The sequence below is a fragment of the Electrophorus electricus genome, chromosome 1 (genome assembly GCF_013358815.1).
Source record: "Electrophorus electricus isolate fEleEle1 chromosome 1, fEleEle1.pri, whole genome shotgun sequence".
NCBI lineage: Eukaryota > Metazoa > Chordata > Actinopteri > Gymnotiformes > Gymnotidae > Electrophorus > Electrophorus electricus.
In genome coordinates, this window is record NC_049535.1 from 16,476,933 (window position 1) to 16,491,932 (window position 15,000).

At 45.9% G+C, this 15,000-nt stretch overlaps 1 long non-coding RNA gene across 4 annotated transcripts in view; it reads right to left on the reverse strand.

Moving 5' to 3' along the window:
• LOC113583280 overlaps window positions 1–8,234 on the reverse strand; it is a 22,221-nt gene extending 13,987 nt beyond the window's left edge. The window contains exons 1-3 of one of the 4 annotated variants that reach the window (XR_003411259.2): window positions 8,160–8,234; window positions 7,720–7,840; window positions 6,031–6,274 (exon numbers count right to left, since the gene is read on the reverse strand). This is a non-coding gene — a long non-coding RNA (uncharacterized LOC113583280). The other 3 variants (XR_003411258.2, XR_003411261.2, XR_003411260.2) reach the window with 3 other exon arrangements.
• Between the last annotated feature and the right edge of the window lie 6,766 nt (window positions 8,235–15,000).

Sequence of the window (15,000 nt, forward strand, 5' to 3'; positions counted from 1 at the left end):
GCTAACTGTGGAATTAACATGTAGGGTTAACGCTGGCTTAAGTGTATGATACATCGATATGATACATTGTCATGTGTTCATTGTTCAAGACCTTTCAGATGACTAATGGATAATGTTGGACTCATTTCAGTTTACCTAAGTTAAATTATTTAAGGATGCTGCTTTAATTGGTGTAAATTACTAATTAAATGTGTAAAAGAGTTAAATAAAATTAGAGTAGACTCAACGTGAGTCCCTTGAGTAAGCTCAATGTAGCATTATAGTGTGTCTTATTCTTCCGCTTCTAAACCTCATCTAAAAAGCATGAAGATGGACCAAGACTCCAGATGTCACGTGAAAATGGACCAAGACTCCAGCTATCACGTGAAGATGGACCAAGACTCCAGCTGTCAAGTGAAGATGGACCAAGACTCCAGCTGTTATGTAAAGAAGGCCAGCGCATGCACATGCGTGAGTCCCTTGAGTAAGCTCAACGTAGCATTATAGTATGTCTTATTCTTCCGCTTCTAAACCTCACCTAAAAAGCATGAAGATGGACCAAGACTCCAGATGTCACGTGAAGATGGACCAAGACTCTAGCTGTCACGTGAAGATGGACCAGGACTCCAGCTGTCACATGAAAATGGACCAAGACTCCAGCTGTCACGTGAAGGTGGACCAAGACTCCAGCTGTCACGTGAAGATGGACCAAGACTCCAGCTGTCACGTGAAGATGGACCAGGACTCCAGCTGTCACGTGAAGATGGAACAGGACTCCAGCTGTCACGTGAAGATGGACCAAGACTCCAGCTGTCACGTGAAGATGGACCCAGACTCCAGCTGTCACGTGAAAATGGACCCAGACTCCAGCTGTCACGTGAAGATGGACCCAGACTCCAGCTGTTATGTAAAGAAGGCCAGCGCACGCACATGCGTTTCTGCTTTCCTCAGCTATGTGAAAAACAGATTCAACCTTGGCGAAGAAAAATAACAAACTTGTTAGCTACATTTGTCCTCTTTTCCTCCCTAGATATTCAATTTCTCTGTAATTCCTATGAACCTTTTCAGCTACTAGTCATGCAGAAAATGTCTTTTAGTGAAGCAGATGGATTTTTTCGCTGGCGGTGGAGATACAGAACTGTGTGTTGTGGTGTAGGCTGGGTAACAATAGCTGGTGACAGAACATTGCCTGGGTTACGTCTCCGTTTGGCAGGCAGAGATGCCAGACCTCGACTGGACTCTGTGGAAGACGGGATGAAGATACGGGGTGCCGTAGGGAAGCTATTAAAGATGGACGGAGATTTTAAAACTAAGGATGAACAGACCCTCATCTCCCTCCACCTGTCAGACATTCAGGACAACTGTGAGAAGATCAAGTCGGCTTTGCGGTCTCTTATGCGCTATGTCCAAACGTTTCAGGAGCCTTCAAAATGCCCCTCCTCTCCTCAAGTAGCCGGGATCTGAGCTAACATTGTGCACTGACAGGAACTCCCAGGACAAGCGGGTTTATGCAAAACATCAATTACGCGAAAACTCGGCACAATCCCAGTGACAGATGAAAAGCAGTACCTCACGGAGGCCTGACACCGGCCTACCTGCATCCAATTTATGAGCGAGACACCTCACTCTGCCCCCACAAACACGGGCGGAACAAAGATGACAAGGTATCGCCAGGAGTAAGACTCCTCTAGCAGTGCTTGATGCGAAGGACAACAGTTGCCATCGTTGTTTTCTAACTTTCCTTTCCCTCACCAAGACCAAAGGTGGGAAAAAAAAAAAAAACCATTGCCGTGATTCGCTGGGAGGGAGCGTGCTGGCTGAACTGGGAGAGCTGATGCACAGCAGTGTCCTCCAGAACGCATGCAGAGACTCGGAATCTGGAGCGTGGATTTCCGAGTGCCGGTCGGCCCCGTCAGACCTATGCTGAAGGAAACCAAGGTGTGCAACCACAGGCAGTGTGACACGCATGAAGCAGAAAGTTGCTTAAACATGTCAGCTTCTCCTCCATGGTGTCTGGGAGTTTGCCATTCTGTCTTCCTACAGAAGGAGTTTCGGGGTAGGATGTTGTTTGGTGTAGGCTGCCTTCAGTAGAGGTATAGTGTGTGTGTGTGTGTGTGTGTGTGTGTGTGTGTGTGTGTATATATATATATATACACACACACACACACACACACACACACACACATACACGAAAGGGGAAGGCCAGAAGATGGAAGTGGTTTAAATAGATCACCGAGTGTCTGCAGAGTTGTGTGTGTGTGGTTACGGGATGACTGTAAATAACTGAAAAAAGTCCCAGTAAGGCGTGGCGGGGGCTCTGCATGTCATGGTGGTCACCCTGTAGCAACAAAAAATCTTTGCCATCGCCATCATCGTATCGCATATGTAGCCCGAGACGCTGCAGGAACGTGACCATGTGTGTAGCTCACGGATGTATTAGGCCTGACTTTAAACACAAAAGTTCCATTTTCTGGTATGTGATCCGTTTTTTTTGTGTTTGTGTAGTATACCAAATGTAAATTTGTTAACAGGTTTGATTTTCTATACAAAGCAGCTGACGTGAGGTAACATTGCCGATCCTTTGTACGCCACCAAGTGTTCAAAATACTTACACTTCTTTCTTATAATTATATATGCAGTTCTTTTTTTTTTGTGTGTGTGTGTGTGTGTGTGTGTGCGTGTTGTGTGTTTTCTCCATTTTCGACACAGAGCCCCGGCATTTTATTGTCAGTCCCTGACAGTCATTGTAACTTTTGTAAGTCCATAGTGTGGCAATCTCCAGCCTATAATAGCAGTAGCCTTGGGGCGATTGTCTAATCCTGTCTCAATCACAGCATCTCAGTGGTCACACCATCCCAATCTGCACTGGGTGATGAGACAACTGGACCAGACAAGGGATAATACCCAGAAATTGGATCAGCAGACTAGCGAAACAGCCAGCACAGTGTTCTGTCCAAGTCATGCAATTTCATTGTTGAAATTCCCAGACTCTGTCTGAACAGCTTGATAATTGCTAGTCCTGTGACTTCTCTGATAGTCTTGACCTTCAGATATGCAGGATGTAGTTTCTGTTTCAGGGTGCCTTGCTATAATAGGAAGGACGGATAGACGTCTGCAGATAGACAGATAGAAACAGGCTCCGAGCAAATGCCGTAAGCACATTTCATCTTAAACAAATCTTCAGTTACTCCTTCATTAAAAAGTCATTTATTTTGTGGTTTAATAAAGCTTAGTTCCCAAATGTACACACTGCTCCCATGTAGTGGTGGTCCGATTCAATCTGACTGATTATTTGGGCTGATTAAATAATCAAGTTTTTTGTTTTTTTGTTTTTTTTTTGTTTTTGTTGTGTAAATAAAGTTTTATTTTTTTGATTACCTGTGGACCTTAATTTAGTTTAGAGTTTATTAATTAAAATAGGATCCCTGAGACAGAATGCAGATCTACTTACTCAAACAGAGGTAATAAAGACAATAAAATAATGTTATTATTACATTGTTGTATTATATGAAATAGAAAAAACAGCAACATGATAACTGCCATCGGCCAGCCTTCACTCTGATATTGGCATCAGCATCCGCCATTGAAAAACACATGTTGGTATCGACCACTACTGGTGGGTGTGAAATATGTGCTAGAAGCATTCTTTTGTATTGATTGTGGTGTAGGTGTGGTGTAGCACCAATTGTGGTGTAGGTGTGGTGTAGTGCTGATTGTGGTGTAGTACAGATTGTGGTGTAGGTGTGGTGTAGCACCGATTGTGCTGTAGTACTGATTGTGGTGTAGGTGTGGTGTAGAGCTGATTGTGGTGTAGGTGTGTTGTAGTACTGATTGTGTTGTAGTACTGATTGTGGTGTAGGTGTGGTGTAGCACCAATTGTGGTGTAGGTGTGGTGTAGTGCTGATTGTGGTGTAGTACAGATTGTGGTGTAGGTGTGGTGTAGCACCGATTGTGCTGTAGTACTGATTGTGGTGTAGGTGTGGTGTAGAGCTGATTGTGGTGTAGGTGTGTTGTAGTACTGATTGTGTTGTAGTACTGATTGGGGTGTAGGTGTGTTGTAGTGCTGATTGTGGTGTAGTACAGATTGTGGTGTAGGTGTGGTGTAGCACCGATTGTGCTGTAGTACTGATTGTGGTGTAGGTGTGGTGTAGAGCTGATTGTGGTGTAGGTGTGTTGTAGTACTGATTGTGTTGTAGTACTGATTGGGGTGTAGGTGTGTTGTAGTACTGATTGTGGTGTAGTACTGATTGTGGTCTAGTTGTGGTGTAGAACTGATTGTGGTGTAGGTGTGGTGTAGTACTGATTGTGGTGTAGTACTGATTGTGGTGTAGTTGTGGTGTAGAACAGATTGTGGTGTAGTACTGATTGTGGTGTATGTGTGACGTAGTACTGATTGTGGTGTAGGTGTGTTGTAGTACTGATTGTGGTGTAGGTGTGGTGTAGAACTGATTGTGGTGTAGGTGTGGTGTAGTCTGATTGTGGTGTAGTACTGATTGTGGTGTAGGTGTGGTGTTGTACTGATTGTGGTGTAGATTATGGTGCAGTACCGATTGTGGTGTAGGTGTGGTGTAGTACTGATTGTGGTGTAGATTATGGTGCAGTACTGACTGTGGTGTAGGTGTGGTGTAGTACTGATTGCGTTGTAGTACTGATTGTGGTGTAGGTGTGGTGTAGAACTGATTGTGGTGTAGGTGTGGTGTAGTCTGATTGTGGTGTAGTACTGATTGTGATGTAGGTGTGGTGTTGTACTGATTGTGGTGTAGGTGTGGTGTAGTACTGATTGTGGTGTAGTACTGATTGTGGTGTAGTACTGATGCTGAGTGATTTTATTGTCTTTAAGTAAATCCAGGTTCTTTTAGTCAGACATTTCTCCAGAACTGCACAGTGGAGCGAGAAGATCAGAACATCATCAGAATTCTAACAAATCACTTCTTTTTTTTCCATTTTTTTTTTTACATTTCTGCAATCCTGCAGTTCTTACTTACATGCTATGTGTTGCATATTCTTAAACCTCCAAAGCAAAAACAGTGATCAGTGAGAAACCTAAACGTGACCTTCACTCAACTTAGTGCAACTATGTGGCTTTTTTTTTTTTTTTAAGAAAGAAAAAAACAGGGCCAGTATCCAGTATTTAATGTGCCTGATATCCAACCAAGACCCAATAAATGCAGGCGTCTCAGGCTGACAGTCCCCGTTTCAGCCTTGGATTTGAAGAGCCAAACATGTCCACCATCACAGTCAGTCTCCCCAGTGGTTTCCCACCGAGACACCGTGATGGTGGGGCTTTGGGGAACAGAGGATGGGAGGGTGGGGTGCAGAAAAGATGTACTGAAAATGAATGAAGGTTTTAATAATCTTATAAGAGGGCCCTGTATTGACTTCAGGGTAGATATCGCTAATGGGCAGCTGTGCAAGAAAAGAGCTCTGTTGGAGAGGGTAAGAGCATATGGCTACCTGCAGTGCTGGATGAAAAAATAAAAACCCACAAAAAACCCAGACCGCAGGGTCCTCCTGTGAAGCATCCGTGGCTAAATGGCAGCTACGGAAGGCTGAGGGCATTTCACCACTGCTGCATCTAATTTAGCCCAACAGGGAAGTCAGAGAAAAGATTCTTTCACCCTTCGTTCACAAATAAATGGCCGTGGTTGCATTTCACCCACTTTTTATACACGTAAGTTGTAGTTTTTGCGTATTAACATGTGTAGCGCAACCATTAGCTCCCTGCGTGTGACAGGCATATGGAGCGAGCTTTGCGGATTTCACGGTTTTACGGATATAATTTTTTATCACAATATGGATTTTCATACAGCAACCCTATAACCACCTGCTGGAGTTGTCCCTAATTTCTAAAAGTTCACTTCAGGAAGAACATGACCACAACAAGGACCTTACCACAACAACAGCAAAAAAATAGCTAGCAATTCAAGTCATACTTTTAAATTCACTGGCACATTAGCCAAGGACAATAATGGAGGGCAGAGAAGATGCCACAGATAAGCAACGACATTGCCAAAAGTCAACGTGACGACCCCCTACCTGGCCCTGTCTCACCTCCTCCTCCATGGCGGTTCCGTTCGGAATCTGATCACTGCAGCCCGTTTGCTGCCTCGGTCCTGTAGCGGACGACGTTCCATAGGTGGTCTTGGACCAGGACGTCGTCCTTGGCATTGTGTTACTGGGAAAGGTGTGTCCCTTCACGTTCGTATTGCAGTTTGAGCCCCCCGTCATCCGATTGGACAGCCAGGCGCGAGACTTCAGCGGAACATCCCTGTCGTCATGACAACTTGACAATATCCTAGCCATCAGAATGGAAGCGAAAAAAGATGTTTGACTTTTTGGACCGCGTAACACAAGACTGCGGATTATACATTTTTCATGCTTGTTATCTCGTGCTGTGATTTCTTCTCCTCCCTTGTTCTACGCTAACTGAGCTCTCACATGATCGGAGTAGTGGGGGACCTTAGCAACCGCTAAGGACTCTTAGCCATCTGCTGTGTCCAGCTTATTCGCTCCAGTTCACCTCATCACAGGACTGAAAATCGGCTTAAAATGACGCATATCGTGACAGTTATGTTTTATTCACGCATCACAGAAACGAAGGGTGGGGGGGGGCAATGTGGTCTGAACGAACTGAACGCTAAATTCGTAACAGTGGAAGCAGCGCTACCTGTAATCCTCTTCTTTGTGAAAGGCGTGCATATCAAGACTGAGCGGCTAACTGCGTCGGCTAAGTTGGCTGTACTGCGGAGGATCCTGACTGAAGAGACCCTGGGCAGTTTGGAGCAGACTAGCACCCGCCTCATCCCGCTAATGTCCGCGGCAGCCCTCAGCCATCTAAATGCGATTTTTGCCTTCGCCTCAAAACCTCCCTGATTCGGCGCACCAATCCTGAAAGCCCCATGCTGTCCTCTCTCCTTTCAGGCTCAATCCCCCCCCCCAACGAAGCGACATCTGAAATGGAGCAGCTACAGAAAAAGGTTGTGTGTGTGGTGGTCGAAGAGGTGTGGGGGGGGTGTAGGGATGGGGGGGCGTGGGAGAAACAGAGGAGATGGAAGAAACGAGGTGGAAGGAGAAACCATCGAGTTCCAGCATTATCTGGGTGTCAGCTGCACTCTCTCGCCGTGAACAGATGCACGCTTCCACACAGAGAACCCCGCTGTGTACTGAGCTGGCCCCATGGTGAGCGCTAGCGTGTTAGCAGAGGCGGTTCCCATGCTCCGTTCCGTTGGACTCTCGGCGCTCTGACCCTGGCTGCCGCAGTCCTGCCCCCTCCCCAACCTCACCCCCAGCTGGCTCCCACCAACACCCCCCCACCCCCCACCTTCTCATGTAGGACCTCAAAGCAGCCTGGGATGCTGGGCCTAGTCACTGCCCCTTTGATGCTAATCCTAGAGCATTGTACTGCCCTGGCACCCTACCTGGCCCTGCAGAGAGCAGGCGGATTGCAGGGCGTCCGCGGGGCGTCCGCGGGGCGTCCGCGGGGTGGCAGCGGGACATGATAGCAGGTGATGAATGTGGTGGTGGTGTGTGTGTGTGTGTGTGTGTGTGTTGGGGGGGTGGGGGTTGAAGCGCACTCTGATGCCTGCAAGGCTCCCAGTGTGATGGTAGAGCCTCCCCTGGGGGCTTTATGTTCAGATGTGACATGCACAGATGACTGAAGAACGTATGAACACTTTAAAATAACACAAAACCATGTGGTTACTTGTTCAAGTAAAAAAAAGGAAGATATTGAAAACCTACATGGAGAAGCCACGGCTCCAGTAAGAGTTGTGAAGGACACTGCCTCAGCGCCTCTTCTTAAAGGGGTAGCATCCCTTTTCCACCACTGCTGTTCTTCCTTTCTTGCCCAGTCTGAAAAAATCTCATTATCCACATATATTTAAAAAAAATTAGAGCACACTTACACAAACCATAATGACTGGAATTACCTATTCTATAATAAATAAGCAAATAACAAAGGAAACCCAGCAAATGCCATACTCAAGTTTCACGGCTTTATATATATCTTGTTAACAGTACCGTTCAAAGCCAATGTGTCACATTAGCACTTTTGAGTAATTTTTGATGTATGACAAGATCAGAAAGCTCAGTTTAAAATATCTTGACAGAACTGATTGAGTTTCCCACCACGTCTCCTATGCTCTACAGAAAAGGAGAGCGTTTAAAGTTTTCCTGCATACTCAGTATAGATTCCCCGCGTTCGCCTCTAGGGTGATGCAAAATAAGACTTCAAAGCGAACTGAAATAGTCCTGACATACTCATTCCTCAAGTTACACAGCCCAAGTGGGACGGGACCACTACGCTGCCTACCTTAAGCCAATCAGAAGCCCGTTATGTGTCGATGACACCAGTTGGAGGTGTGGCTGATGATGAAACAAAACCAATCAGCACTCAGGGAAGCGGTGAATACATTTTAGGGTGTTGGGTGGAGGGTGTTATCTTGTACAGGCTTCCTATATGCCAAAAGTGTTTGTAATACGGGCGAAATGGAAAATGCATTGGGAGGTACCTAAATTTGGAATGGAGACACTTCAGTTGCTGACAAACATGTTGTCGTGGTTGAGCTGATGAACAATAAGTGTTCTTGGCAAATGTGTGTAAATTCTCCTCTGGAACAGGAATGTAGTGTTTGTGCCTGGAGTTGTTCGGTGCTTTACAGTCATTTTAGCACAACAGCCAAATACTTTCAATGTTAATAAAAGTGTGTGTGTGTGTGTGTGTGTGAGTGCTTGTGTTAGTGTACGTGTGGGTATGTTTTTCCCTCAAAAATGTAAATGTCTAAATGTGAGCACTTCAACAGGAATTTCAGGCAAATTAGCCATGTGTATGTGTACATGTGTGGGTGTAAATGCATGTGTGTAAGAGCTTGTGTGTACATTTGTGTGTTTAAATGCATGGGTGTACACGTGTGTGTAAATGCTTGAGCTTCAATCACAAATCAGATACTTCAGCAGGTATTTTACGAAACACTGGCATGTCAAGAACTATTTCCTCTCTGACCTTCAATACCATGTTTGTCACATATATTCAGATGTATTAATATAACATAAAGCCACAAGTAACACAACTGTCATTTTGACGTGTTATTAAAGAGTGGAAGCAGATGTACAGCCAGGTGAAGCCGACCTCTGGCCCTCCGTCTGCGAAGGACACAAGGAGGCATAATCAACTGATAACGCCGTTGTCAACGTCGTAGCTGTGTTGAGTCGACTGAATTAGACCTCATGTTACCGGCTAATGTTCAGCTAGGGTTCACATTACTAAGTTAACCCAAGTCTAGTGTTCAAGTCCTGTTTTCGGCTAGGTAAGAAAGATCCCATAGTTTGTAGTTGTTGTTTTTTTCCCTATAGTTTTTATGTCTTCAACAGGGTTTGCAGTCATGTATTATGAAGGAAGAGCTGGACCAATGCTGCGAACATCTGAAGAAATGTTTGTCTTCTGAGGACTGCAGTGAAAATATAGGCTACGATCGGTTTTAGTCATACGGTACATTTATCCAGGGTTGAGAAAATTCGAAACAGGACGATTTTGCAATAATGAAGAAAAAAGATATAAGAGGATGTTTGCAATTCTGTTTGGCTGTGTAACAAATCTGAAAACAATTTGCCTCCAGATCGAACAAATAATCGTCAAATGCTATATGGCAGGAGAATTCCTGCTTCTCTCTTTCTCTGGATGTGTGTTTACTGTCAGAGTTTCCTGTGCTTGTCAGTTTCATCTTGGAGCGGTATGTGTATAACTGACAAAAACTCTTAGTCAAACATTTCTCACAAGAATACTGCTGTCAACCCCTTCCCCACGCTACCCCCCCCCTTCACAACTGCCGTTGTGAAATTCTGATGTGACCGTTTGTTCCATGCCTTTGTGCCTGTCGAGATTCCTGAGATGTACCGCAGTGACTGGAGCTGCGTCCTCCACCTTCCGGTCTCATTTGGCTTGTGATGTTGGTGGGGTGGGGGTGTTTGCAGAAATTAGAACCAGCTGCCATTTGTTTTATTAGTTATGCTCTTGACTTATTTTCCATCAGTATTTCAGATATCAAGACCCCCCCCCCCCCAAAAAAGCACACGAATAAAAGTAACGTTCAGCTTGGACAGGAGATACTTGCCGTAGCCATGCCACTGGAAGTCAAATTCACCATAGCGTCACTTTAATGAGTGTCAATATTTACGCAACTAAAGTCATAGTCATGGCTGGACATGCAGTGTGCTGTCTTAGGTGAAATACATCGTGAGAACATAAATATCAGTTTGGGTAGCTTGTTTTTCACAATGAGCGTATTGTCGATCAACCTCGTCTTGAGTTAAAAGGCATCAACGGTGACGATGTTTTACACGGAAACCAACCCTTTTATTTCCCAAAGGCTCCGCCCCCTCCTGACGCCCCAGCAATCAGGAAGCGGCGACAATCAGCGGGAGTTCTGGACCGGCCGAGGGAGCCGCGTGGAATGGGGCTGACCAACGACCGGCTTCGATGTGGTCCGCACCTTGCAGTCACGCACTGTAACTTCACATCTTCGATGAGTCAGTCCGCAACAGCGGGAGTGCCGGGAAGGCCGGACAACTTCATATCATGTTTTGAATCACACCGGACAAAGACCTCTCCTACTCCAGGACTCCCGGATGGGTTTTCCTGTCATGACTGGATATCTCAGCCGGTCAGACGAGATAGAAGAGGCGCATGAGGAGTCTATATGGAACCACTGTGTTAAAAAAAGAAAAAAAAAAAAAAACCTCTCTCGCACCATTGTGGTCTAGTAGAAAATAACAGAATGTGTCTTTTCATGAAAGTTACTGATAACATGCCTGGTGCATTGCTTTCAAATCTCGGATTTATGAAGGATTCATGAATGCCTGATGAATTAAATGTGACTTTGGCATTGTTCTTCTGCGCCTCTCCTCCCAGAAGACCATGGCATGTTTGCGCACGTGGCGCTGGAGCACTGTCAGCCACGCTGTTGCATTGCCAATGCCATTTAGATGGTGCATGTGGTGCTTGTTTGTAACGGGAGGGGGGTGCTTGTTCCAATGCCACCGTGGAGTCCTGCATCCAAAAATCCAGCATCCACCCCAAGTCAGGGGAGACCGTGACAACTGCGGCGATCCCGCAGTTGCTCCTGCTCTGTTCTGCCTTCGGAATAACAATCCCTCCTTTCACTCTGTGGTCTAAATTCTTTGATTCTGGCTCTAAATATCTGTTTATTTGTCCAGCCTTGGTCTAGTGGCCAAGTCTCCCGTACCTGTACTTGCATCTCGTCTCTGCGGCCTGGTCTTCCCCGAGCATGATGAAGGGCTGTGTTTGTAGAATCCTCACACCCCTCTGTGGACGTGGCCCGCATGCTCCTGCAGGTCTTTGTGGTCTCTGTGTAGTGTGTAGATGTGAACGTGTCATGGCACTGCTGCACTGACACTAGTCTGCGATGTCGAGATATTTCTCTTGACTACTGATAAACAATCACAGCCTGGCTGACACAAATTACACAGTTTGGCCTGTAAAATAATTGCAACTGATTTTAATAATTCTCCTTCTGTGATCTGAGTAAGGTGAGCAGGAACCGAAATTATGCAAAGCAGGAGCGGCTATCGTTCGAGATCCATCTTGGTTGCTGCCGCCGCTGAAGCTGCACTGTCAGAAGTGTTCCGTAAAAGGTACCGCCTGCTATGGCATCTCCCGCATGGTTTCAAACGATGTCTTTTTGCTTTAGGAATGTGCAAAGCTCTGACTTCCGTGACTCATCTGCAAGATAATATCACTCATATTGTCAAGATTTCCTGGTACTGAATGTACGACATCTCCAGAGCAGGTGTCCTGTCAATTACGAGCCGGTGTTTTTAAGATTTGTTTTCGCTTTCATGTGTATTCTAGGAGCAAACAGCACTGGAAATAAAGAACTAAGTATATGGAACTGGAAACGTGAACTTCTGTGAAACGTGGTGGTGGTAGAGCAGTGCTGTGATCTGCAGGACACTGTGTAGGCAGATAAAGACGTTTCTTAGGCCTTAGAGTCAGAAAAAGAAGTTCTTAGTGCCAAGGCCTTCAAATGTATTCATTTGGATTTGCGTCAGCACCTACTTAATACATAGGTGTCGCAACACAGAACTGTGGTGTGCCCTTGACATAACCAAAGATCTGAAAATTGACTTACTGTCAAACAGCTGAGAAAAAAACGAAAGAAATGTGGTGCTGTGTCCCTGGGTTGCATTAGGGACTCCCTGGATATAGGGAGGTCTTTTGGGTTCAGCAACTCCGTGCATTAAAATGTCTTCTAAAACTTTGAATAGTTTACTGATAGAAAAAGTGTTTGTCTAGATTCCGGGGTAAACCGCTGTTTAAAGCGGCAATCCAACGCTTTAATCACACTGCATGCAGATTATGACATCGCAGCCTAGCTATAGCTGTAATATATGAGATGGATTTGTTTAACTGGTTTAGGAACATTTGCAGGCTGTCATTTAATCTAAGAATTCCTTTAGATAGGCCGTAGTGTTTATGAAAAACGGGATGATGCTACTTCAAAAGCCATCTCTCCTCCCCCTTTTTGGGAGTAGATTCTATAGTTTCTCATGTTTATGCTTTCATTTTTATTTGTTCACTTTTATGCTTTCATTCCCTGTCACACCACAGCAAAGAGTGACAATAACAGGAAATGTATCCGAAATAAGCCGAGAGAGCGAGAGAGAGGAAGAGAAAGAGAGAAGTTTGTTTCTTTCCTCTCTCCATTTTTTTTCTTTGTAATTTTGGTCTCTCTGATGTGTGCCATCAAAGACGCAGGGATTGTTTATGTGCTCTGTGATTATTAATCTGCCTCGTGATTCTGTGGCCCTCGGGGCTGTGACACACACAAAGCCTTCGTACCACTCTGATGTGGAAAGAAACTGCTGGAAGTGGGGGTGGGGGGAGCTGCCACCAACCCAAACGTGTGAACTTGTTCCGACGTCGCCGGAGCGGGAAACCGGACCGGGAGGGTGGAGCCTGTCACCATGACCTTGCTGGAGGACATGGCGCCGAGATGCAGTGCCTGCACTATGAGAACAGAAACAGAGGATGCTAACTTAATGATCCATAATCCCACATCTTTAAAAACAATGGCTGTGCTAACTTAAAAATGACGTGGCCAGGCTGCCTTAAGATTTGTGGTCAGTTCAAACTTAAAATGGCAGGTTAACAGAACGATAACTGGTCATTATTTGAAGTTCAGTCGACGCAAAAATTTGAACATAGTTCCGACCCTCTTTTTATTTTCCTCAAACTCTTATTAGAGATATAAATGTTTAACTGGCTTCAGCGTAAACATGTGGCGTGTTTTATGAGATGGCACAGTACTGAAGCGCACTATGTAAATGTTATCACAGTGACAGTGGACCAAGCTGGAAGAAAGATAGCAAGGAAGCTCCAACAATGTTCCCTATTTTTACCAAACATGCATACTGCTTGATCCGCCGTGGAATGTGAACGCAGGCGTGGGAGATGTGTGGAGAGACGAGGACCATGTGGGCCGAGAGTACGACCATATGTAGAACTCCTGCTCTCTGGTGTGAGCAGCCTTGTACAATGTGAACTCACCCAAATAGAATGACAACTAACCCAAAGACAGATCAAAGAAACACAGAACAGAGAGAGAGAGAGAGAGAGAGAGAGAGAGAGAGAGAGAGAGAGAGAGAGAGAGAGAGAGAGAGAGAGAGAGAGGCGGGAGAGTGGAAGAAGAGAGTGAAACACTGTTGTGTTGAAAAATATTCATCGCCTTCAAACCTAAAAGAACATTTTTCCATCACTGTCCCAAGAGACAGGGAGAGAAGAGGAAGAGGGAAAGGGAGAGAGAGAATGAGGGAAAGGGAGAGAGAGAAGAAAAGAAAAAGAGAGAGGGAGAGAAAAGGAGTGCTGGAAGCCTCCGGCGCGTTCGGCTCTTTGCTGCACTGTATGCAAATGAACGGCGCACATTCATTTGGGAAATAACAATCACGACGAGCAAGATGAGAGCACCAAACAACAGAAAGCCCACAGCTCACGGTCAGCAACTGCGGAAAGGGTCAACAAAGGAAAACATGAATAAATCAACATGGCAGGGACGGAATGAGCCACACCAAACATCAGAGAGAGAGAGAGAGAGAGGGAGGGAGGGAGACAGAGAGAAGTAGAGGGAGAAAGTGAGAGAAACCCAAACCTGGATGTAATGAAGCTTGTTTATTATCCACAGGCTGTGCCGTTGGGGGGTGGGGGGGGATTATCTGTCAGATGCTGCTTTTTTTCTCTACACAAGACCTGTACCCCTCATTTCATGGCACCTATACAGAAAACCGATTAAAGATGCGTGTAAATCTCCTGTGTGTGTGTGTGTGTGTGTGTGTGTGTGTCAGTGAGAGACAGAGATAGAGAGAGGAATGCTGGTATCTGCCGGTATTGTACAGTAGGGAGGGATAAACCATAAATCCCACATCTATCTTGCTGCACGGCGTTTTGGCCACTGGAGTGCTTCACTTCAAGTCGTTTACCTCCTTCACCGACTTGGCGGTTTCGACGTGCATCACCCGATTTCGTCCACCACCTCCTCGCCGAACGTTGTTACCTCCCACGCCAGCTGTGTGCTGAAGGGCCAGGCGAGAGCTGTGTCTCTCCTTTACCCACTGTGTCTCTCCCCTCACCACTGTGTCTCTCCCTTACCCACTGTGTCTCTCCCTTACCCACTGCGTCTCTCCCCTCACCACTGCGTCTCTCCCCTCACCACTGCATCTCTCCCTTACCCACTGCGTCTCTCCTCTCACCACCGTGTCTCTCCCTTACCCACTGTGTCTCTCCCCTCACCACTGCATCTCTCCCTTACCCACTGCGTCTCTCCTTTACCCACTGCATCTCTCCCTTACCCACTGCGTCTCTCCTCTCACCACTGTGTCTCTCCCTTACCCACTGTGTCTCTCCCCTCACCACTGTATCTCTCCCTTACCCACTGTGTCTCTCCCTTATCCTCTGTGTCTCTCCCCTCATCACTGTATCTCTCCCTTACCCACTGTGTCTCTCCCCTCACT